Source organism: Hylobates moloch, unplaced genomic scaffold (assembly GCF_009828535.3).
Source record: "Hylobates moloch isolate HMO894 unplaced genomic scaffold, HMol_V3 SCAFFOLD_2, whole genome shotgun sequence".
NCBI lineage: Eukaryota > Metazoa > Chordata > Mammalia > Primates > Hylobatidae > Hylobates > Hylobates moloch.
Genome location: NW_026652277.1, coordinates 147,960,903 through 147,987,565, shown reverse-complemented (window position 1 = coordinate 147,987,565; position 26,663 = coordinate 147,960,903). Strand labels below are relative to the sequence as shown.

General features: G+C 37.9%; 1 protein-coding gene across 1 annotated transcript in view; it reads left to right on the top strand.

Annotated features, from left to right (window-relative positions):
- SAMD3 (sterile alpha motif domain containing 3) overlaps positions 1-26,663 on the top strand; it is a 220,196-nt gene that overhangs the window by 37,666 nt on the left and 155,867 nt on the right. Inside the window, exon 2 of the mRNA XM_032158959.2 lies at positions 16,940-17,055. The gene's annotated coding sequence lies outside the window, so the exon portion shown is untranslated. The remainder of the gene's footprint in view (positions 1-16,939; positions 17,056-26,663) is intronic.

Below are 26,663 nucleotides of genomic sequence, written 5' to 3'. Positions count from 1 at the left end.
GCATCCCTGTCTTGTGCCAGTTTTCAAAGGGAATGCTTCCAGTTTTTGTCCATTCAGTATGGTGTTGGCTGTGGGTTTGTCATAGATAGCTCTTATTATTTTGAGATACGTCCCATCAATACCTAATTTATTGAGAGTTTTTAGCATGAAGTGTTGTTGAATTTTGTCAAAGGCCTTTTCTGCATCTATTGAGATAAAAATGATAAAGGGGATATCACCACCAATCCCACAGAAATACAAACTACCATCAGAGAATACTACAAACACCTCTATGCAAATAAACTAGAAAATCTAGAAGAAATGGATAAATTCCTGGACACGTACACCCTCCGAAGACTAAACCAGGAAGAAGTTGAATCTCTGAATAGACCAATAACAGGCTCTGAAATTGTGGCAATAATCAATAGCTTACCAACCAAAAAGAGTCCAGGACCAGATGGATTCACAGCTCAATTCTACCAGAGGTACAAGGAGGAACTGGTACCATTCCTTCTGAAACTATTCCAATCAATAGAAAAAGAGGGAATCCTCCCTAACTCATTTTATGAGGCCAGCATCATCCTGATACCAAAGCCGGGCAGAGACACAACCAAAAAAGAGAATTTTCGACCAATATCCTTGATGAACATTGATGCAAAAATCCTCAATAAAATACTGGCAAACCGAATCCAGCAGCACATCAAAAAGCTTATCCACCATGATCAAGTGGACTTCATCCCTGGGATGCAAGGCTGGTTCAACATACGCAAATCAATCAATGTAATCCAGCATATAAACAGAACCAACAACAAAAACCACATGATTACATCTATCTACTTTGGATCCCAAATGATTTTCTATATTTTATCCAGAAGATTTCTTAAAGTTGAGAATAGGTGGATAAAGAGTTCTAGCAAACTGGGTATTTGGATGACTAGAACAAATGGAAGGCTTTTCTAAATTTCAGAAATTGTTATTGGCTAAACAGCCTTGGTCTTGAGGCCTAATTGATCCTAGCATCAGCATGGTGGGCTGAGGGAGGTAAGCAAACAGTGTGCAGAGTAGAGGCTGAGAGGACCAAGCTTGCTTTTGGGTTGACCTCATGTGTAGTCATCTGATAATAAATCCTCAAAGTTCAAGATAACTTGGATTCAGTTTCCTCATAGGCTAATGTGAATATACAGAAGTCCTACTTTTTTAGGTGGAGTTATGGGATTGGTATTGCCTGGGCATTGATGGCACATAAGTGGTAGTATCTTAACCCTGAAAGAGGTGGGGAAAAAGTGAATTTCAAATTGAAACAGGACCCTAGGCAGTGCCTCTAGGTAGTAGACAGAGTTTAGCCCACCAGGAAGTGAGGGTTGGCAAGTACTGGGTTGCTGTTTGGCCAAAACCAGCAATCAGAATCCAGGGCACATAGCTCCAGGTCCAGCAGGTCCTGTAATATGAGTCAGAATTGGGGCATCAGTCCCAACACACGATAGGCTTACCAAGAGCAATTGTGGAAAGGGTATTAGCCAATTATCCCATGGGTCCACTTCCAGGGTCTCACATGAGATCTGCAACATCGATCAGCAGGTGAATTTCAAACCTCAGCTTCAATGGGAAACTCATAAAGTAGATAGAAGACAGGCAGCTACAGATAGGGGTAGAATGGACCATATCTAGAGAGTTAGAGCCTTCTGGGCTGGTCCGTATTTTAATATTTTAAACTCATTTCTGGAGATAAACAATGCTTGCCTCATTAATTCTCCTGATTGGTTTGAAAAATGCTTTTTAATTAATTTTTCATTCACTTCTTCCTTATTTTCTTTGTTGATCTCTTCACATATATGTTTCATCAGTCATAATATGGGTATTGTAGTCACTTCTACCTTATAAATTCTTCTGAGTATTAAAATGACAAAATGTTAAAAAGTGTCTTACATTTAGCATAATGCCAGATGCATACTTCTCAATATGGCGGTTATTACAAATATTAATATCAATATCTGTTCCACACAGATTGTAAATACCAGCTGTCAATTTAGTGAGTCTCTACTTTAATCAGCTTAGTAAGGCTTCATGCCAAGTTGACCATTTACTCAGTTTTAATTTTGATACCTTTTTGATGCATAAGTCTAATGGCTGTTTTTATTAGATTGATTTTATTTAAAGAGTTGTCTGGTTTATCATCCATTAATTTGGAATTTGCTAGTTACTAAATATAGAATTTCATGTTTTTCAGTCCTGAATCTCTAATATTTAAGAGATTTACTGATATTCTAGAGAAAATTTAACGTCTTTTTAAAAGCTGTAAATTTGATATTTAATAATAAATTCAATTTAGTTCAGTTCTAGAATCTGGAGAATGGTAATATCTGTTTACTGGCAGCTTTCTTTAGAATGAACTTCTTTAGCCTCTGATTTTTTTTAAAATTCAAATTTTGACTGATGTGTTTCATGGAAAAAAATGCACATGCCAATGCTTATTTTTCATACTAAAATTCATTGATTTATAGCTGTCCATCTATATAAACTTCATGTTCCGGTGTTTCAAATTCATTTAAGGAAACAAGAATATAGCCTAGGAAAGGAAGGTAAAGTATTTCATAATTTATAAGGTACATACTGGGAAGAAACATACCAAGCTAAAACAAATGCTTTCCTATGAAAAGAAAAAGTATCAGGTGAATTATAATGGAATTATTTGTTCAATGTTTGTTTATAAATCCAATTATTAAAAACCTGAAATAAATTACAATTTAAAATATAACTATCTTACAGTTAAAAACGGTACTCACTGCAGTATCTCATCTATATCCACCAGGGTAGTGCCTGTGGTTGGATGATTGGTGCAGTTTACAACTGGAGTGGTGGAGTAGACGTTCACATTATCCTCTATGGGACTAGTACCCATGCCCAGAATAGTGCAGTGCACAATGTGTACAGCTATACTCAGTGGCCCTAGCTATGGCAGACACACTCATAATTAGTGGCGATCCTAAATTCCTGTGGCATCCAAATTGTTCATTCCACAAAAAGAAAATACAAGTACAAATATTTATGGACTGCCTTCTGTGCACCATTAAAATTACTACAATGCTTAAGAAAGAATTTCTACCCGAAAGGAGCACAGAGAGAAAGCTAGACAGATGAACAGTAAAATAGAACGTGACACAAGAATTCAGTTAGAGAAATGCACAAGGTACAATAGGACAAAAGAAAGGGCGCATGTAATACAACCTGGGACTTCAGAAAAAAGTTACTAAAAAATATGTCACATGAGCTCAGCAATGAGGATAAGCAGAAGTTTGCAAAAAAAAAAAAAAAAGACCAGGCATTTCTAGAGATGGAAACCTCCTAGGTAAAGTCATAGGGGCAGGAGATATCAGGGTATATGGCAGGAGACATAATCAGCTCAACAGTATTTAAGCATGCAACATAGGACAAGAGTAAAGAAACATGAGGCTAGAATTAAGGCAGATGAGTGAGATACAAATAGAGTCAGAAAATCCAAATTATAAGCTACTGCAATAGTCCAGATAAGAGATGCTGAATGCTTAAACTATGATCGAGATGGCAAGGGTGAAAAGAAGGGGATAGACTGGATAAATATTCATCATTTATTCATTCCTCTGATATTTGTTGAGTTTTAAAGACTATGCTCAATATGCCTCTGAGTTTATCAACCAAGTCCCTGCCCACGTGGCAGATGCAGTCATGTAAGGGAGACACATGGGAGGCAAAGTTGAGGATTAAGTGTCTGACAGAATTGAAAAGTAGGCAAGTGAAAGCCAGGCAGGTCAACTTCTAGATTTTTGATGGGCAGCTGCTAGATGTGGCCCATTCTCTAAATCGGTATTACTGTGGGAGGAGAGGATGATGATGAGTTCAAGAATGGGTACATTGAACTCGAAAGACTCGAACCATGACATTTAAAGAGTAATTTCAGCATTGAATTGTGCCAAAAATATAAAGAAATACATAAATCATACACACTGTGATGCTTAATTTTGGTGTCAACTTGACTGCCTTAAGGGATGTCCAGGTAGCTGGTAAAGTATTATTTCTGGGTGTGTCTGTGAGGATGTTTCCAGAAGAAATGAGCATTTGAGCATCCTATTAAACAATCTTATTTTCTGTGAGGATGTTTCCAGAAGAGAGGAACATTTGAATTAGTAGACTGAGTCAAGAAGATGGCCCTCACGAGTGTGGGTGGGCATCATCCAATCTGTCAAGAGCCTGAACAATAAGGCAGAGGGAAGGTGAATTCTCTCTCTTCAGGAGCTGGGACACCATAGTCTCCTGGCCTTGGACATCAGACCTCCAGGTTCTCCAGCCTTTAGACGCTGGAGTTTGCAGCAGGAGCAGCTCACAAGGTTCGCAGGTCTTTTGTCCTCACACAGCTTCCTTAGCTCTCCATCTTGCAGACACCATATCAAGGGACTCTTGGCCTCCATAATCATATGAGTCAATTTCCGTAATAAATCCCTTCTTACATATCTCTCTATATATAGGTTCTTTTTCTCTGGAGAACCCTGACTAACATACTACATATACATAAATACATAAAACTACAATGAGATTTCTGCTAAAGGAAAAACCTGCCTGATAGAGCTCTTGTTTATGAATGGATGTAGTTCCTCAGAGCTGAATTGTACGTGCAGTATTTCATTTAAGGCTCCACTGATATTTATAGCAGTAAAAAGATGTTTAATTTAAAATGACAAACTTATAATTTAAAGCAATAAAAAAATACACAAGAACCCCTGGCTCCTTGGCAAGATTGGACTGCAGCCTCACAGTGTGAGGCACCAGGAAAGAATTTGTTCTTGTGTGTAGGCTGGACCCAGACCAGTAGGCGATTGCATCTGGGCAAGATCTGTGAATGAATTAACATTTTTCTATTCCAAAAAAAAAATGTTCTCCAAAGGTAGTTTTTATTATTTTACTTCAGCTGTTTTCAAGGATAATGTTCAGATTTTTTGAATTCAGGAATTCATTTGAGGTATTTAACAGATCATTCAGCTTCTTCCCAGCCTAATTTTCCTAATAAGCAGCATTTTAACCTACTTTCTTTAAGAAAAGAGAAATAACTTCAAGGGGAAAGAAAGTAGAGTAAGCTGATACAAACAGTCCAGAAAGTGCTTCAATTTGAAAAGTATCTAAGAATGAAACTTTATATTTTGATGGTAAAAAAGCTAGTTCCAAAAATAATTACGCCTTAATATTACACAAATTCATTCAACCATATGAAAAATATAGACTGTCAAGAATATTCTTAACAAACATTTCTTAACAGCAAAATCAATGACAATTAACATACTCATCATATGTATGGCTTTTGCCAAATTCGAGCAGCAATCTGTTTAAAAGGAGAAAAAAGCACTAAATATGAGTCCTCATTTCTAATCTGAAAATAAGAGGGTTGACCTAATGATCTCAAAGGTAACTGCTAATTTAAAAAGCCTACTATTCTAGATCAGTATTTTGAGATTAATCTTTCTAAACTAAACTTTCTAAACTTTGTAAATTATTAACAGTAATTTGCTCTATGTAAAATATTAAGACATTTTGAAGGTTTATTTAAACTTAAAATGTTCTATTTTTATTTTTTTTATTTTTTATTTTTTTGAGACGGAGTCTCGCTCTGTCACCCAGGCTGGAGTGCAGTGGCGCGATCTTGGCTCACTGCAAGCTCCGCCTCCCCGGTTCACGCCATTCTCCTGCCTCAGCCTCTCCGAGTAGCTGGGACTACAGGCGCCCGCCACCACGCCCGGCTAATTTTTTGTATTTTTAGTAGAGACGGGGTTTCACCGTGGTCTTGATCTCCTGACCTCGTGATCCACCCGCCTCGGCCTCCCAAAGTGCTGGGATTACAAGCGTGAGCCACCGCGCCCGGCCTAAAATGTTCTATTTTTAATCATGCAAGATTGATATGTTATAAAAAAAAAATTCCAAGATGTTAAATGCCAGAGTGTATTTATTCATTCATCCCTTGTGCATCCCATGCACACCATCATATTGAGCCATTTATTTATTCATTCATTGGTTTAAATATTTATTGAGCATATGCTGCATATCCAGCACTTAAAAGATACTAATGAAAGGGAACCAGAAGGCACATTTTCTGCCCTTTTCCCTTAGAACCTGAATGGATGGGAAATTCTTTTTTTTTCTTTTTGTTTTTTGGAGACAGAGTCTACCTCTGTGACCCAGGCTGGAGTATAGTGTCACGATCTCAGCTCACTGCAACCTCCGCCTCCCGGGTTCAAACAATTCTTCTGCCTCAGCCTCCTGAGTAGCTGGGATTACAGGCACATGCCACCACGCCCAGATAAGTTTTGTATTTTAAGTAGAGATGGTGTTTCACCATGTTGGCTAGGCTGGTCTTGAACTCCTGGCCTCAAGTGATCCGCCTGCCTTGGCCTCCCAAAGTGCTAGGATTACAGGTGTGAGCCACCATGCCTGGGCTGGACAGGAAATTCTTGAATGGTGCTTGACATGTACAGCAATAGTCTAAGCACTCATCATACAAAAAAAAAAAAAAATGGAAATTTTACCTTGCAAAATATTAGTGTGTCTTCCTCCATAATTTCAGGGAAATACAAGTGAAAGAGTGAATTAAGATACTTGAATGATGTGACTTGTCAGGGATTTGCTGCGAAGAGCATCTCACAGGGAAAGCCAGGAGTATGGATGGGTAAAGAGGAAGTGGGGATCTGGGAACTGAAAACCCCAACATAGAGGCTTCAGGGAACCTGGTTTTTGCAAGGTCTGGGAAAGAGGTATCCGTTGTCCTGTTCTCTCACTTGTCTCTATTTTATATCTGTCTAACATTCACCTATCAGAAGAATCACTTAAAAACATTATTATATTTATTATGAACAGCAGACATTATTTGCTGTTCTGACTTTTTATAAAATGCTCCATGGTAACTGCTTGTAAAACGGTTTCATTTTATATGTCAATGGCCTTTGCATGATAGTCCTTGTCTGACTTTCCATCTATTATTCCATGAACATTTTCTATTGTCAACTTTTAAATGCTAGGAAAAAAACTAGTGGCTTGAGAGTCAAGCCTATTCCATTTTCTGTTAAGCAGCAAACCACTCCCATACTGCCACCTAGTGGGCCATAGCAGCACCTTCCACGATTGACAGAAATTGTTAATTCAAGTAAACTCAAATTTAGGATTCTTCAAAATTTCTGCTTTTGCATTAGTTGCTTGGAATACTCAAATCATCTTAACATAAAAATGATATCATGAATGGTTGTTAGGTTTCCACCTTGCTCATAAAACCATTGATCCCACAATGTACTTTGTTTTGGTTTGGTTTGGTTTTTTGAGACAGTCTCACTCACTCTGTTGCCCAGGCTGGGGTGCAGTGGTGCGATCTCGGCTTACTGCAACTTCCACCTCCCGAGTTCAAGTGATTCTCCTGCCTCGGCCTCCGAGTAGCTGGAATTACAGGGGTGTGTCACCACACCCGGCTACCACAATGTACTTCGAATAAACACTTTCCATATATGCATGCAGACCCATCTGTAGTCACAGCTCTGTGGAGACGTCTTGTGTCATCTCACATGTACCTTCTGCTCTTACTCGTCCTACAATCTATGAGAAAATGCCTGATTCCCAGCCTTCCACTCCAGCCTTGATGCCTCGACCTGTACTCTGGCTTGGGCAGAAAAAGAACTTCCTTGGGGTCCATCTCTCTCTCTCTCAGCCTGCTGCTGGTTCCTGAAGCTGTGGCTCAACCAAGAGCTAGATTCCGCCTCTGTCCCTGTCCCAATTCTGGACTAGCCTCTATTCCACCCTTGCCTGGCCCCTTTGGATGCCTCGCTCCAGCTTTGCCTCTCTGATGGCTCAGTTAAACCCTCACTAATGAGTTCCCATAGTGATTTTCACCCTGTGGCTGGATCAGGCCCTCCACAGCTCCTCTTGACCAGAGAAGTAGTTGTCTTCTCTGCTTATTTCTCCTTTCCAAATATTTTTAAATGTATGATGAATTAGTACTTTGGTTGCCTGATCCTAGGGAAAAAGGGACACAGTAGCTTAAGGAATTTCTCATTCTTCTGGTTTTCTGTGATGGCCTCTGTCCTTGAGTTGAGGTCTGAATATATGTAGAATAAGTCTAGCTAAAAGGAGCCTGCCTTATAGTCTAGATTTTTTTTTCAAATTTTATATAAAGGTGTCAAATATGTAATGGATATATACGTAGCTTGGCCAGGCAGTGTTTCAGGCCCTAGATATAAGATGCTGTTCTCATGGAACTGACATTTTATTGGGGGAATGAGAGACAGCAAGTTAGCACATATATAACATATAATAATACTTTGAATGATGAAAAATGTCTTGAGTAAGAAAAAACAAGGTAAGAGGACAATGAGTACTGGGAATTGTATGTATCGGTGGGGATATTTTACATAGTTTTCTAAGGAACACCTCTGGATTAGTTGTCTATGGCTGCATAAAAAATTATCCAGAGGTTTAGCAGCTTAAAATAATGAACACTTACTACTTCGCCATTTCCGTGGGTCAGCAATCCAGGTGCAGATGAACTGGCTGCCTGTGAATCAAGGGGGTCTCTCACAAGTCAGCCATCAGGGTTGGGGCTGCAGTCATCTCCAAGCTTAACTGGGAGAGGATCTGCTTCCAAGCTCACTCACATGGCCAGTGACAAGCCCCAGGTGCTCACTGGCTCTTGATCAGAGACATCAGTTTCTTGCCTTATAGGTCTCTCCCTAAGGCAACTGACAAGAGTTCTAAGAAAAACAGAATGAGAAAGACTGGTACAGAGCATGAAAGATGGAAGCCAGACTCTTTTTGTAACCTCATCGTGGAGGTGGCATCCTATCACTTCATTGCATTCTATTTGCTACAAGTAAGTCACTAGGTCTAGCCCACACTTACCTAGTAAATACAAGCAGGCAGAGATCATTGGGAGTTACGTTAGACAAAGTGATATTGGATGAGAGGCTAGAATGAAGTGAGGAGCAAACTCTCTGGGGAAGCAGTACCCATGTCAAGGGATCAGCAAATATGTAAACCTTGAGACAGGCATATTCTTGATGTGTTCAACGAACAGCACGATTTGCTTGTCTGGAGCCCAGGAAGCAAAAGAGAGAAGCACAGAAGGTGAAGTCAGATATGCCTGGAAGGTAGACACGGATCTGCTGTGTATCACTATAGATCAGTGTGTAATTTTAAGAATTTTATATAAATGGAATTACACATTTATATAAATAATAATCAGCATAATTGTTTTGAGATTTATCCATATTCTTGAGTATATCAACAATCCATTCCTCTTTATGTCATTGATTGTAACACTGTTAATCTATTCACCTGTTGATGGACATTTAGGTTGTTTCTAGTTTGGGGCCATTACAAACACAGTTGCTATAAACATTCATGTGCAAATCTTTGTGTAGACATACTTTTATTTATCTTGGATAGTTACATGAGGACGCAATACCTGAGTCATACATCAGCTATATGTATCTTTTTTAAAACTGCCAAGCTGTTTTCCAAAGTGGCAGGACCATTTTACATTCCCACCATTCAGTGTGTGAGAGTTCCAGTTGCTCCACATTCTCCCCCAACATTTGATTTTTAATTTTAGCCATTCTAATACGTGCATAGTGACATTCTTTTGTGGCTTTAGATTTCCTTTCCTCAATGATTAGTGCTATTTAACATTTTTTCATCTACCTACTTGCTATTCATTTATCTGAACAGAAACTTCATCAAAGAAGATAAATGAATAGCAAGTAGGTAGATGAAAAAATGTTAAATAGCATTTCTTTTTTTGAAGAGGAGAGAATTGTTTGAGTTTTGAGAATTCTCTGTATATTCTGGATCTGAGTGTTTTATTAGATATGTGTTTGATATTTATTTCCCATTTTTTCCACTTGTTGTTTATTGCCTTTTTCCTTTTACTGCCTTCTTTTGGATTGATTGAATAGTTTGTATTATTCCATTTTTATATTCTCCACAAACTTTTAATGTGTTGGGGGACATGTGTGTGTGCATGTGTGTGTGTGTTTATTTTTTTCTCTTTGCAATTCATTTTGGAAACTTCTTATTGATCTGCTTCAAGTTTACTGATTCTTTTCTTAGCCACGTCAGGTCTACAATTATTTCTAATTTTCCCCTTCTGGGTATTTTTTGTTTATTTGTTTTGCTACTGCTTTCATGCATTTTACTTCTACATGTTAAACTTACATGTTAAAACCCCAGAATATTTGGTTGTTAATTCTGCCTCAAGCCATTGATTATATTTTAAAGATATTTAATAACCAAAGTCTCTATATTTTTCTACATGCCATTTCTTATTCTCTTCATTATTTTGTATAGGTCCAAATTTCCATCTAGCATCATTTGCCTTTTGCTTGGAAGACTTCTTTCAACATTTTTTGTAGGGCAGGGTCTGCTAGTGATTAATTCCTTTAACTAATATGTACCTTCATTTTTGCAAGATGTTTTCCCTGGATAAAAAATTACAGGCTGAAAGTTTTGTTTTTGTTTTTTCAGTATTTCCTGATGTTGCTCCACTGTTGTCTAGTTTGCATTGTTTTCATCAAGAACTCTGCTCTCTTCCTTGTCTTTTTTCCTTTGTATCTAATGTGTCTTTCGCTTCTGGCTTTTAAATTTTTCTTTTTTTAACTGGTTTTAAGCAATTTCATTATAACGTGTCTTTGCGTACTTTTCTTCATGTTTCCTATGCTTGGAGTTCTTTAAGATTCTTAGACCTGAGGTTTATAATTTTCATCACATTAGGAAATGTTTTTAGTAATTATTTCTTTCAAATGTTTTTCCGTCCCTCTCTCTCTCTTCTCCTGTGGGGGTTCCAAATTCTCCTGTATTAGTTTGCTCGAAGTTGCCTCACAACCCACTGATGCTTTATTGATTTGTTCAGGATTTTTTCCTTCTTGGATAGTTTCATTTGGGATAATTTCTATTACCATGTCTTCAAGTTCACTCATCATTTTTTTCTGCAATACCTAATCTGTCATTGATCCAGTCTGTCTTTTTATCTCACACATTATAATTTTAACCTTGAAAAATTCGATTTTTGTATCTTCATATCTATAACTAACAGTTCAATTTTCTCTCTAGCTCCATAAATATATGGAATATCTATGTTCTGTTTTAATAACAGAACTAACAACCTTATCAATAACCTTAATGTCTTCAATAACTGATTATCCATATAATTTCTGGGCTAATTTCAACTAATTATTCTTTACCGGTTTGTGGGCCCTGTTTTCCTGTGTCTTTCCCTGCCTATTAATATTTTATTAGATGGGCTGGGCACGGTGGCTCATGCCTGTAATCCCAGCACTTTGGGAGGACAAGGCGGGCAGATCACTTGAGGTCAGGTGTTCAAGACCAGCCTCGCCAACATAGTGAAACCCCATCACTACTAAAAATACAAAAATTAGCTGAACATGGGGGCGTGTGCCTGTAATCCCAGCTACTCAGGAGGCTGAGGCAGAAGAATTGCTTGAACTCAGGAGGTGGAGGTTGCAGTGAGCCGAGATCTCGCCACTGCACTCCAGCCTGGGCGACAGAGTGAGACTTTGTCTCAAAATAAAAAAATTAAAAAAAACAAAACTTTTTTTATTAGATGTCAAACATTGTAAAATTTACCTTCTTGGCTGCTGCATATGTATTTGATTTCTATAAATATTCTTGAGCTTTGTTATGGGAGATAGTTCATTGGAAAGCATATGATCATTTTGAGTCTTGCTTTTTTAAGCTTTGTCAGGCAGAAACAGAGCAGTGATAGTCCAGGCCTGACTTTAGCTGTACTAGTGAGGCAAAATTCTTCTGAGTACTCTACTCAAATGCCCACTGAATTATGAGGCTTTCCATTCTGGCTGGTGGGAAGAAGTTCCAGTTGTGGCTCCATTTGAGCTCCAAGGATTTCACCTCTAATCCTTTGGATTCTTGCCCCCAGCGTTGGGTGGTTTCCTAACATGCATGTGTTGATCAGTACTCAGTTGAATACTTAAAGACTCCCTACAGGTCTGCATAGTTTTCAATCTATGTAGTTCTCTCTTTTCTGGCATTCTACTCTGTGGCCTCTAGCTACCTTGGCCTTCCCAGTCAAGCAACATTGTCTCCTTACTCTGAGAACCTTACTTTGAGAATCTTCTTACTCTGAGAATATAGGCCTGCAGCCTGAATACTCTCTCCAAGCAGTAAGCTGGGACACTATAGGGCTTACCTTACTTATTTCTCATCTCTCCAGCATCACTGTCCTTTGTTGCCTGCATACAATGTCTTGAGAACTGCTGTTTTGTATATGTTTTTCCAGTTTTCCAGTTGCTTCCAGTGGGGAATAAATCCTGTCCCTGTCATTCCATCTTGGTCAAGAGCAGAAATTAAAAGTGCATTTTTAGAACAGCCATTCTACATATTCTGCTGTTTCTCTAGCTACAAAAACATCTCATCCTTTAAGTCCAAATAGAATATCAGTTTCTTTGTATAAGACTTTCCTGACATTCCCAGTATTTCCTAATGAACCCTATTACAGCATTTATCACAATGTATTTTAATTATTTGGTTATATGTATATCTCCTCTGTTAGGAGAGATATACATAGTATCATATATCATAATAAAATACACGCACTTATATTCCCAGTGCCTGGAACAATAAATAACATTTAGTAGGCCTCCAACAAATATTTTATGAATGTTCTGTGAGCTCTTTGTGATTCTTCTTTGGAAGGGTCTGATGAACTGGCCATCAGTTCATCTAAATCTGGAATGTCAGCCTTCCCATCAGGATTTTAGGATTTTAGGAAAGCATTGGGCTCCATCACTGCCTTCTTTCTCCCACTCCCTTATCACCTAGTTGCTGATGGGTGTTCAGGAAAATAATAGCTAATAGTAATGGTAAGAACAGTAAGGCAAATAGCTGGTGGTGGCTACTAAGTACATCCAAATTGTAACTCAGGATTTCTCATTGGTCCGTCTGCATTAAATTCTAAAAATCCACAGACCAGGAGTCAGAAGGCCTGATGTGCAGTCTGCTCTGTCACCTCCTGACTGTGCAAACCAGAGCTGTTAACCAACCTCTTAAAGCCATTTTGTGGTTAACAAAATGGGAATGATAATAATATAGGTATACAATCTTTTGTCTGCAATTTCAAAATCCTAAAAGCTATGAAAATCAAATGCTTTGTCATAACTCATCCGGCATCAAAATCTGATCTATATGAAATGAACTCATGTGAAGCTCTTTAAAACTTTTATTTGATCCCATTATGATCCCTTAGACCCTCCTGGGTATAGTGTATAATGTGTGCTAAGGCCACCAACATATCTTTCTAAAAATTGAAAAATTCTAAATTCCAAAATCTGACCCCAGTGCACTCACCTTAATAGAGCATACACTTGGGCCAAGCATTTCCTAAAAGGGACTGTGGGTCTTTCCCTACCTCATGGGGTAGTTGTGAGGTGTAAGTATAACATGAATTAAAGCTGTTATCACAATACCTGAATGCAGTAGGCCCTCATGAATTTAAGTTATTATTTTTTAATTATAAATTTTTTTAGCCCAAAATACATTTTCTCAGTTCTTCTGGAAAAGCACAAATAACCTATAGCACACTCTTCTAGCAATGTGCTCAAGTTTTCTATTCCCTTTCTCTTCTTTTTTCTTTTTCTCACATTTTCTTATCCTTCCTTCCTTCCACTCTTCCTAATATTCCATTCTTTTGTTTGTTTGTTTGTTTGTTTGTTTGTTTTTTGTTTTTTGAGACAGCCTTGCTCTGTTGCCTAGGCTGGAATGCAGTGCCATGATCTCGGCTCACTGAAACCTCCGCCTCCCAGGCTCAAGCGATTCTCTTGCCTCAGCCTCGCGAGTAGCTGGGATTACAGGCGCCTGCCATCAAGCCCGACTAATTTTTGTATTTTTAGTAGAGATGGGGTTTTACCAGGTTGGCCAGGCTGGTCTCGAACTCCTGACCTCAAGTGATCTACCCGCCTCAGCCTCCTGAAGTGCTGGGATTACTGGTGTGAGCCACCATGCCCGGCCCCTAATATCCCATTCTTTTAGTCTCTTTGAGAGTGTGATGAAAGATATGAACCTTCTTTCCAGAAAATCACTCCTTAGCACATATATACACACTTTCACATGCCCTGTTATGGAAGTCATGAAGTCACAAATTCCCCCAAGTCCATCAGGGGATCCTACTTTGGGGAGCTCATCGTTATAGAATTAATATCATATGTATAAGAAAAATACCATTCACATGATGTATTACTGTTTACCAATAATTTAAATTATTTAAAAAATCATTTTATATTAAAAATACTATGCAAAATGTTTAAATGTTTGGAAAAAATGAAAATATTTCCAAAACAAATAAAAGGAATAACAGATAAGTTAATAATCCTGAATAACTTAGGCAGGTGAATGAACCAAACAACCTCTTATGGAAATTATCAGTTCTATTTTTCTATGATTCTATTCTTGTCAACAATTTATATTTGTGTAGTACATATAGCTTATAAAGTGCTTTTATATATATTAACTCCATAAATCCTCATAGACTTCTTGAGAGTTGGAAAGAGGCACATATTGTCTTCATTTTACAGATTTAAAAATCAGACAGGCCAAATGACTTTATGTAAGGTCACATAACTCAATCTCCAAATGTCTAATCCAGTGATTTATGCCACCACATTCACCGGTTCTTATGAAAATTATTCCCACATATAACTCTTCCATTCCAAGTTTTCATTGACACTCTAAACCATATTTGCATTTGACTTCTTTTATATATATGTATCTCTGAAATATATATATTTACATGATATTTTTCTGACATACTATAAGATGGTGGCTGTAACTGCTTCCCTCCCGTATTTTCTATTGACTTTAATCTAAACACATAGGTTACACAACTTTCCAGTATAAGCCAAAAAATATTGCTGTGAAAATCAAGGAGAAGAACACCATATTATTCTCAATGCTCATTAGCTTGAAAGCACAAGCAAAATACAGTATATAGTTTGAGGAGGGAACTTGTAGTTTGTCCATGTATTAAGATTCAAATAAGTAATAATACAATGGAAATATTAATTCATATTTAGTGAGTATGTGATAACTAATGCTTTTTAAAGTACTGGTATTCAGAAAGCACTGCTTATTCCTAAAAGCAGCTGGAGGGCATTTTTCAAAATTGCATATAGCTATACCTGTAGAAAACTCAAAAGAAGTCCAATGCCAGGTCAAAGTTTTGTTCATATGACACTTAGTTTATTTTATCTATTATGTTTTTCACAATTCCCCTGTTGAGGGAATTTTACCCCTGAGAGATTCAGTGACCTTCCCAGAGCCAGATATTTATCTGTGAAGAATTTCCACCTATCATTTTGTTAATTATTGAAATTAAATTAAATTCAATATCCTTTTTGGTTACTTCTTATGGCTAACTCCCACCCGATCCCTTAAAGTCATGAATTGAGCTCTCTCATCAATAAGAGGAATTATGCATGAGCAAGTATGACTAATGCCTAAATAACACCTTCAGATTGCATCTAAGAGTAAATTAAAGAGAAAGTCTAACTGTAAGAACGTATGCCTTTGATTTTGTGGGCAAAATGGCAACCTGTAATCTCTATGTTTTTAAGTGATGAATCATAACCCAACATAGGTGTCTATTTGAAACTTATAATGGGTTTTTATAAATACTGTCTTGCTTAAAGGTGTCTATTTTGGAGGTCCCTTTATTTCAGAGCCTTTTAAGGGCTATATTGTTAGTTTCAAATGTTGCTTTTATTGAACAGATGATAAAGATATAACAATCAGGGCTTTAGGCAGAACAAAAGAAACATGAAAAGAGTGTTTTTTGTACCTTCAAATTTCCATTTTTTTTCTTTAACCAAAACCATTAATAACACCTCTCCAATGTACATATTTTACATCCTTTCCACCTTCCCTCTTATCCAAACCTAGTTTCAGATAAGCAGCTGGAAATTCTGGCTACACGTAGCAGATTAAACACACATTTACTATTGCTCCTCTGTAACACGCCAAAATGAAAATAAATGCTTAAAAGCCATAAATCTACAAGAACAAAGAGAATGAGAGAGCAGATGACAGCAGATGAGAGATGTCAATAAAACTTTAGACTCAAGAAAGCAGATGGATAAATAGCAATTGATTTGTCAGACCAGAGAAAACAGAACTGTGACCTTGCAGGGTAGGAAGCTGCTTAGCTCTGGTGAATCGTGGAAATACTTTAATCTTGGGATAGTAGGTACCTCTGATAGCAGGACTTCAGGGCAAAGCTGCAAACTGGAGGATAGACTGAAAGTTTATGTGAAGCTCAGTTATGCCCCAGATCCCCTCTCCGGGAACCTGGCCCTCTTCTACCTCTATTGAATAGATTTACCTTTGGAGAGATTTACAGATGAAAATGGACAGTGAGGTGGCATTGGTGAAAGGCAACACAGAAAGTGAGGGAATTTAATAGAGTCTACCAACTGAATAGTGAGTCTCAAGCCCCTTTTCCCTTTGTCTCCCAGATTGCTTACAGCTGCACTTTTATTTTCCAGGCAGGAGAGAGAATTCCTTGAGGAGTCAGTGGTTATCAATGTGGGGTAATTTCGTCCACTAGGGGAACATGTGACAATGTCTCAAAACATGTTTGTTTCACACACCTGGTGTGTGCATAGGGGCTGTTGGCGGTAGCCATCTAGTGGATAGACACCAGGGATGCTGCTAAACATTCTACAAATACACAGGCCAGCACCACACAACAAATTACCCAGCACAAAATGTCAATAGTGCCAACATGAAGAAATCCTGCACCATGACAGTGCTTTTCAAAGCGTACTCCCCAAGCCCACAGCACGCTCAGCAGCCGGGAACTTGTTAGAAATGCAAGCCTACCCAGACCTACCCAATCACCAACTTTGGTGGTGAGTCTTGGCCTTCTGTGTTTTAACAGGCTCTCCAAGAGATTCTAACTCAGTCACAGTTTGAACCACTACTGAACCACTGCTCTTAGGAAGCTACAACCCAAAAGAAAAGCCCCACAGATGCTGAGAGCTGGTGATCCTCAGGGTGAGTGTGTAACTTCCTCGTGTTGCCATCATGTGCTATGCACCATGAGACTACCATCAACTTGTTAATAAATGACTCTTTAAAAAGAATAACTAGCCAGATGAATCACCAAATTATTGAGAAAAAGTGTCTAACATGAAAGTCAGGGACCCAAACAAACAAAATATGTGTGTGTGTGTGTGTGTGTGTGTGTGTGCATGTATACTCACACATAAGGCCTATAATTACTATCTTCAACAAGATTCGGTAGGTTTCAACAAAACAAGCCAATGCCATTTTAGGCTGGATGATTTTAAGAGAAAAAAAGTTTAAAAAGCAAAAATTATCATTAAAAGAATAAAGAAAAAGAAGAAAAGTCAAGGCACAGAACTAAAATAGGGAATTGCAAATCACAGCCCAAACTAAAACGAGAAAAACTTGATGCTGAGTTCCAGACTGAATGGGGTAAAATTACTTCACTGTCTCCTACTCAAAGACTGGATTGGCCCTGGACCCATAGATGGTTAAAATGAGAAAAGACTCCACCTCTGGCTGAGGAGGACTGTAAGGATAAGGGACAGGAAGGGCCTGAGGAGGAAAGAGCACCCTGTAACAGTATGGTGAGCAAGCATGATTCAGGAATCAATGCATTACTTTCCTTTTGTCTCCCATTGTTGTTTTAAAATTTCTTCAGTGGAAAATGCCTTCTTCTTTTTGACAAAAGCCTTGGCAGTTTCCTGGCTTCTCACTCTTAAGTAATAGAGAGTTCAACCATCACTTAAAGTCACAAAACGAAGTCTCGATTTACACATGAAATGTGTCCAGTCCAATACATCAATCAACACTTCCCTATTTATTTAGGGTAAGAGGTCTCCTTTTCCTCTTTTAGCAACAAGCCACAGAAGCAAGAACTTGTTCATTAGGAAGAGGTGTTTGTTAGCTGTGGCTTGCCTCTTTCTCATACTGTTTCTCCCCTCTTTGTTATCTGTGGTTTCAGCCCCTCAGGTCTGGCAAGTGGGGGCAGGGGAGAGGCAAAGGGATGCTTTCTGGGCTGGTTTCAGGCAGGCTCCTTCTCTCGCTGGTACTTCTTTGGGCTCATCAGAGGCCCCCCTTCTGTTGGGGAATGAAATCTATTCCTGTAGTTGTCACTCAGTCCTTGGATCCTGGTTCTCTAGCTATCCAACCAAACAGAGACCCTGTGTGGAAGGTCCTCTAGGACAGGACTCGAAACTGCTCCAGTCCATCTCATTTGGCTCTTTTTTCTCCTCTCCTCAACATGGCTGTCATCTGGTCCCAGAAGACTCTTATATCCTTTGCCCTGGTAAATGTGGACAGAGGAGACCATCTCAGCACCGCCACCTCCACTCTGCTGCACTGTCCTCTTAAACTTGTTCAACTACTGGGCCTAAAAGAAAGCAGTAGTCTGGCAGGTATCTTCACAAATTTTTTTTCAACACTTCAGGTATTCCCTTTGCTCTTGGTCTCAGTCAATTTTTTAAAAATGTAGGGTCCTCGCGCCTGTAAAATTTCCCCCTCACTTTCTTAGGAAACTTCAGAATACTGCTCTATGGGCACACAGAACCATGAGAGTGGCTGCAACAGCGACCAGGCAGCCGTGGGCTGGTGGAACCCCTCCTTTCCTGTGCCTTCAGGAGGGCAATAACCTCTCCAGGCCCCTATGTCCTCATCTCTCATAAAATGCCTCTTTCATAAAATGTAAGTGCTTTCTAAATAAACTTTCAGTCCTAATATGTTTTGATTCTGACCATACACTATTTTGGTAGCTGGATGGATAAAATCTATATTCACAATAGAAAAGGCTCAATTATAATAAAAGATTCAAGATCCTTTTTAAATGTAGCTCCTCCCCTCCGTAGGTGCACGATTTAGGGGAGGAGGTGAGGTGGTGCACGGTATGTGTGGTTCTTTGTCAGGGCCCTGGCTCAGCTTTACTCTCTATTCAGCCCTCCCCAGCGCTGGAGTCATACATCCAAGGTACACCTCGCCAGTGCCCTCGTATTGGGCTGGTACTGACACACTCTCCCTGCTTAATCCCCCGAAAAAGAGTATTAGCTGTGATTTCAGTTTTAATCATTGAAAAATCAAAACCTACTAAATCCAATTTATTGCTGTAGTTATTGAGGGTCTCACACTGGAGGATCCATTTATTCTCTGCAGTAGAAAAAATTAGTGGCTATGTTAATAAATATACATTTACAATCAGTCTTCGGCTCGTTATTTTTGCAATATAATTCAGATCCTTAAGCCTCTGAGATACGCAGTCTACAGTTGTAGGGCATAGAAATACACAGGTGTTAAATTATCTGCAGAGAGCACATTTACTGTAATTTTGAATTCAATAGAAGTACATTATTTATTGCTTGGAAAAATTATAGCACTAAAATAGAATATAAAAACTATAACATTCAAGGAAATTGTGTTCCCCAGCTCAGAACCAAAACTACATCTATGTACAATGTGTCGAATTTTGTTATAATGTGGTATGTTGTGCCTTGCTTTCTTTAAACAAAAAGAATTTAAATATTTTCATTAACCAAAAAGTATTTTTAGAAGACAGAGATAATTAACTTTGGAAAGCCAATTATTCCTTTGGTTAATTATAAAATAAAATATAGAAAGCATTTCTATCAACAAAAATTCCTCTTATGAGGGTTCTAAAACTCACCATATATGAAATGAAATCTTCTCAAAAGGCAATGCAGTATAGGATTACTAAGATTATATTTGCAATACAGATATTACAATATTCATAAAGATGTGGAAGCAATTACGGTGATGATATTTTGCATTCTTTGAAACAATTGAAACGGATTCTGTTTCAAATGGATAGGCATGCCAGAAAATTCTGGGAGAATATTATTCTCTAAGAATAGAGAAACCATGAGTGTACACGATTCTTCTTTTATTTTTCTATGCATCTGCAGCCCATTTGGGGTTTGGATTTGGAATGAAATGTTATGCTCAGACAGAAACAGGTATTATCTTAATTGAATAACAGAATTACCTGCAATTTTGTAAATTGCAGAAAGGTTTTTTTCTCTCTCTCCCTCTCTCTCTCTTCATATGATATTAGTAAGTGATTGCTTTCTGAGCTGGAAGGAGAAAACTGGGAAGGCTGAAATATACAATTAAAAAGGTGTTAGATAGGGAGCTTTTACCTCCCAATGGCACAGGATACTAGCAGAGGACAGTCAAGGACATCAGTTAACAAATGCAATGGCAGTGAAAATGGATTCTGACTCTCCACTCAGCAAAATAATTGGTGTCCCAAGTCCTTCAAGTTTACTTCTTTCCTCTGGCAAGGTGCCAGGAAATTCATCCTTCTTGGTTACTGTTAGACTTTTTGCTGTTTTCACTTCCACTGCTTGGTGGCTAGATGCACTATGACTTAAGCACCTCAAGAGGACCACACCTGTGCTACTTGTTCTGATTTTTTTACTCTGTAGTTGCTGATATCAATGATTTTAAAAGCACTAGCATTGACTTTGTGGACTTAAAAGCAACAACAATAATAATGGATTCAACAACAGTAGCTACAATTTATTGAGCATATTTTGTGTGCCATGATATTAAATATAATACCATCTGATCTGCTTCCAACAAAAGCCCTGTGAAGTGGGGGATATTATTATACCCATTTTACAGATAAGGAAAGTGAAACTTGCTGAAAGTCATACAAGCTAGAGCTGGGTTATAAACACAGAATTTGGAATCTAACATTTATGCTCTTATGCCTCACATTCTAGTTTCCCCACATTGTAAGTAGTAGTATTTTCTGACTGTTTATACTATGCAAGAGATGATATCAAGTACTCTACATGCATCTTTTTTTTTAAATTTATGACTACAATGCTTGAAATACTCTGTCTCTAGCCCAATGAACTTGGAGAAGGCTGTCTTCTCACTAGGGTCAAAATTATGTAATAAGACTGCTGAAAGTCGTAGCCAAACCTTATTATCAGAGATCAAATATGAGTGTTGATTTTGCCATTCACTAACTTGGTGAAGTTATTTAAATTCTCTGATTCTTTTTCATTAAAATAAGGATAATAATTATACCTGTTTCATGAGTCTTAAAGAGAATTATGAATTATTTCATTAAAGAACACCGTGCACTCATTCTCAATAAATTTCAGCTATTGTTATATTAATTTTGATATTTTACATACGAAAGGTAGATTTATAACTCTCACTCCCAAGTAGCTTGGACCATTTTTATGTGGAGGTAGGTCAAAATGGCAATTGTGAATCAGTATCTAAGAAGTGTTTCAGTGTCCTGATTTACTTCTATATTGGGGTCAATTCATTTCTCACTGAAAAAATTTTCCCCTTGATCTGAGGCAGACTTTATCCTTCCCTTGTTCCAGAGTCCTAAACTAGTTATCTAGAAACTACTCACTAGCCCAGAAATTCATTTCATTCATCTTTTACAAGGTCCAATGTGTTACCATCAAAAATGAGTATTATGCTATTTCCAGGATGGCCCAACCTTCTAGGTGGCCTACAGATGAGTTTTCTCCCCAAGGACATTTCCTGCACACACACACAAAAGAATGGAATGGAGTGGAGTGGAGTGGAGTGGAGTGGATTCTATGAACTTGCCAAACTGAGGAGGTTGAGTTACAACGAGGACCTCGAGTCTCTCCAGAATTTATAGGCATCTAAAAATCTTCCAAGATTATTATAACTTCCTGGAGAGAGAAGCTGTCCCTCATACCCCAGGAATTTCTTAGTCATGCACGCCAGTTTCTGATTTAGTCAAGACTAACAGAGCTAAACCAAACAAACCCAAACAAATAAAGTAAAGGTCAAGCAAAACCTTGTTTGATCAGAGAGGCCAAATGTGCGTCAGAATGTGAGAGAAAGCTTCCAGGATTATATGGTATCTACATTTAACCAATGATGGGTGTTCTTTAAAAACTTAAGTTTAAAATATTTGATGGGAGGACCTCAGACTACCTGTGAGATGAAACTCTTCTGACTCATGTTTGGCCACATCTCTATGTCAAAAGATATTATGAAAGCACAGGTCTTAACTGGCTATGCACGAACCGGTTTTTTACAATCTTTGGTTCTAAAACAACTGTCTCAACTTCTATAGATGCTAAACCCTCTCAGACCAGCATCTATCTACTTATACAAAAACACTGATTATCATGATTAACTTAAATAAAGTGTGGGCCTACTACATTTTGTAACCAAAGCTTTTAAAAGCTTATTCTAACTTGTGGACATAACCATTAGCAACCAATTGACCTAAATTAATTCTGTAGTAAAATTCTATAAAAATGAACGGAGGATCATAGTTGTTTGATTTTCAAAAGTAAATTCTCTATTTTCCCCATGGTTTGTGGAACAGTCCACCTAAATATTAAGCCCAATTTTTCTTTATTAAATTATAAACCTAAGTTTCTTAAATCAATATTCTAATTCTTCTGTTAAAGAATATTTGAATAATACCATTAATAGGTCTTTGAAGAACTCTTATTTTCACAGTTAATTACAAAGAAAAGAAGAAAAAGCTTAACTCCAAATCTATCTCTCCCAATACTCACAAAAAGATCAGCTACGTAATTTTCAGAGACATGTGCAAAATAAAAATGTGGGACCTCTTCTTCAAAAATTAAAAACTCCAAGACAGCAACAGCAGAGCATTACAGTGCAAGGGACGGCCCTGTGGACCTGCACAGATCTCATGCCCTTGTGAGCCTTGTTCACAACTGCATTCACCCCACGTATAATCTCTCACATTTAGGGAATGCTTCCTTTTTCACTCCATGTGTAAGTTTAGATATGTGTATAAAGTCTGATCTTTGTGAATTCATAAATATCACAGAATGCTTCAGATACGTGAAAGTGTGTCCAGAAGCATAAAAAATACAGGAAAAATGTGTTAAAATGATTCAAAAAGGCTAGGAAACAGAGAGAATGAGAGAATAAATCAGAACAATAGCTAGATCATCCACATCCTTTGTCACATTTTAGAAATAGAACCTCAGTAGTGAATTAATAGTTAAAACTTTAATCAGTAGCTTAAAATATCATTATAGAAAGAAAACACCAGGACGAGATGGTTTATCAATTGCTTCTGGCAAATATTTTTTTATTATTATTATTATACTTTGGGTTTTAGGGTACATGTGCACAATGTGCAGGTTTGTTACATATGTATCCATGTGCCATGTTGTTTTGCTGCACCCATTAACTCGTCATTTAGCATTAGGTATATTTCCTAATGCTGTCCCTCCCCCCTCCCCCCACCCCACAACAGTCCTCGGAGTGTGATGTTCCCCTTCCTGTGTCCATGAGTTCTCATTGTTCAATTCCCACCTATGAGTGAGAACATGTGGTGTTTGGTTTTTTGTCCTTGTGATAGTTTACTGAGAATGATGTTTTCCAATTTCATCCATGTCCCTACAAAGGACATGAACTCATCATTTTTTATGGCTGCATAGTATTCCATGGTGTATATGTGCCACATTTTCTTAATCCAGTCTATCGTTGTTGGACATTTGGGTTGGTTCCAAGTCTTTGCTATTGTGAATAGTGCCGCAATAAACATATGTGTGCATGTGTCTTTATAGCAGCATGATTTATAGTCCTTTGGGTATATACCCAGTAATGGGATGGCTGGGTCAAATGGTATTTCTAGTTCTAGATCCCTGAGGAATTGCCACACTGACTTCCACAATGGTTGAACTAGTTTACAGTCCCACCAACAGTGTAAAAGTGTTCCTATGTCTCCACATCCTCTCCAGCACCTGTTGTTTCCTGACTTTTTAATGATGGCCATTCTAACTGGTGTGAGATGGTATCTCACTGTGGTTTTGATTTGCATTTCTCTGATGGCCAGTGATGATGAGCATTTTTTCATGTGTTTTTTGGCTGCATAAATGTCTTCTTTTGAGAAGTGGCAAATATTAATTAATAGTTTGATGTTCCTGAACTCTTTCAAAGAATAGAAAAAGAAAGAATAGTCTCTGTCTCATTCTATAAGGTTAGCATAAATCTTGATACCGTGATGTCTAATGTTTTCTCTCTACTCCATACTTGCCCTGTATACACTTATCTTTGGGGCTGGAAGTCTGCAAACTATATTTCATAATCTCCTTGCCATCTGGCTTCCTGTTTGTTCCTGCTAATGTGAGGCACGGACAAGAGACTGGACAGTTAGCGGAATAGAAGCAATTTGTTTCTAATTTCTGTCGGTTCAACCAGCCATGGTAGATTTAGCTGTCGTGGTGGCAGCCACCTGTGAGAGTAGGTGCTTAGTAGAAAAGTAACTGCTTAGTCAACTTTCTTCCAGCTACAGCAGCCTCAGAATCATAGCAAACATAGGCATTAGGTAACATCTTTTTTTTTTTTTTTTGAGACGGAGTCTTGCTCTGTCACCCAGGCTAGAGTGCAGTGGGGCAATCTCGGCTCACTGCAAGCTCCGCCTCCCAGGTTCACGCCATTCTCCTGCCTCAGCCTCCCAAGTAGCTGGGACTACAGGCACCCACCACCACGCCCGGCTAATTTTTTGTATTTTTTAGTAGAGACAGAGTTTCACCATGTTAGCCAGGATGGTCTCAATCTCCTGACCTCGTGATCCGCCCGCCTCGGCCTCCCAAAGTGCTGGGATTACAGGTGTGAACCACCGCTGCTGGCCCAACATCATTTTTCTTTTGCTTCTCTAACCCTCATTTACCTTCATTGGGTAATTAATCTTTCCTTTTTGTTCCTCTAACTCTCCTAACAACTTTGTAATAAATTTAATTTCCTGTTTTAAATTTCACCCTCTTGCAAGTCTAAAATGGTCCTATATTTTTCTGCTTAGACAGTGATTGATTTAGTGCTTAAATAGTCCAAGAATAGTTGATAGGGTAAATATTTTTTAAGTAAAAATATCCTGCTATGGTCTGAATGTTTGTACCCTCCCTACCCAATTCATACGTTGAAACCTAATCCTTAGTGTGATAGTATTGGAAGGTGGAGCTTCTGGGAGGTAACTAGATCAGTGGGATTAGTGTCCTTATAAAAGAGATCCTAGAGAACTGCCTTTTCCTTCCACCATGTGAGGACACATTGTAAGGCATCATCTATGAACGAGAAAGCTGGCTCTCACTGGACACTGAATCTGCTGCCATCTTGATCTTGGACTTCCAAGTATTCAGAAATAGGAGAAATAAATTTATTTTGTTTGTAAGCTATGCAGTTTATGGTGTTTTGTTATAGAAGCCCAAACAGACTAGGACAAGTCCTAAACAAAATATTAGCATTGGCAATATTAGCACATTAGCAATTTATTTTAAAAGATGAGATTGCCAAGTTGTATTTATTCCAAGATTTCAGGGTTGTTTGAATATCAGCAGATCAATCAACACATTGCATCCCAATAATATCTGAAAGGAGAAAAACCGTATGACCTTCTTTACAGACTCAGGAAAGATATTTAACAAAATTTAATATCCATTCTTGACTAAAATTCTTATCTAACTGGTAGAATAGAATGTCCATAACATGCAAAAGGGAATCTACAAAGGCCTTACTGCTATCATTTTTCTAAAATAATATAAACATTCTCTTTAGAATCAGGAAAAATTATTATTCCTATCACAATTTCTGTTCAACATTGTTCTGGAGATTATAGACAGGGTAGTAAGACAAGGAAAAAATAAGTCAAAGAATTCAGTTTTTAAAATTGAGAACAAATACTATAATTCTTTAGATGATACAGTTGAAAGTCTACACAGAAAACCCAAAGAATATATAGAAAAATATTAGGATATATAAGAGTTTAGCAGTGTTGCTAGAAATAAAATCAACGTAAATAAATCTACTTCATTTCTGTATACCAGCAACAAATAGAAAATGTAATTTTACACTTTGGGAGGCTGAGGTGGGCGGATTGCCTGAGCTCAGGAGTTCAAGACCAGTCTGCGCAACATGGTGAAACCCCATCTCTACTAAAAATACAAAAAGTTAGCTGAACATGGTGATGCACACGTGTGGTCCCAGCTACTTGAAAGGCTGAGGCATGAGAATCGCTTGAATGCAAGAGACAGAGGCTACAGTGAGCCAAGATTGCACCACTGCACTCCAGCCTGGGCAGCAGAGTGAGACTCTGTCTCAAAAAAAAAAAAAAAAAAAAAAAGGAAGAAAATGTAATTTTAGTGTTTATAGTAGCAAGTAAAAATCATTAAAATATGTAGGCACTTTGTAGAAAAATTACAGAAATTTATTGAAAGATATCTTAAAATACCTAAATAAGTGGAGTGATATGCCATCTCTTTAGAAAGACTCAATATAGTTTTTTAAATATCAATTATAATCTCGACTTAAAGTTTGGATAAAATTAAAATTTCGGCATAATTTTTTTTCATGGAACTTAGTAAGGTGATTCTATGCACTGAATTCCAAGAGTCTGGAAAAGGGCCAAAACTCTCCTAAAGCAAAAGAGTAAGTGGAGAGATTTGTTTTAACTTCAGTAAAAAGTTATAAAGCTCTAGCAACTAAGATGAAAGTGTAATATTAGCATAGACATAGAGAATGTGTTCAATGGAACTAAAGAGAGAAGCCCTATGACTAATCTATACATTTATGGAAACTTGATTTATGAACAAATT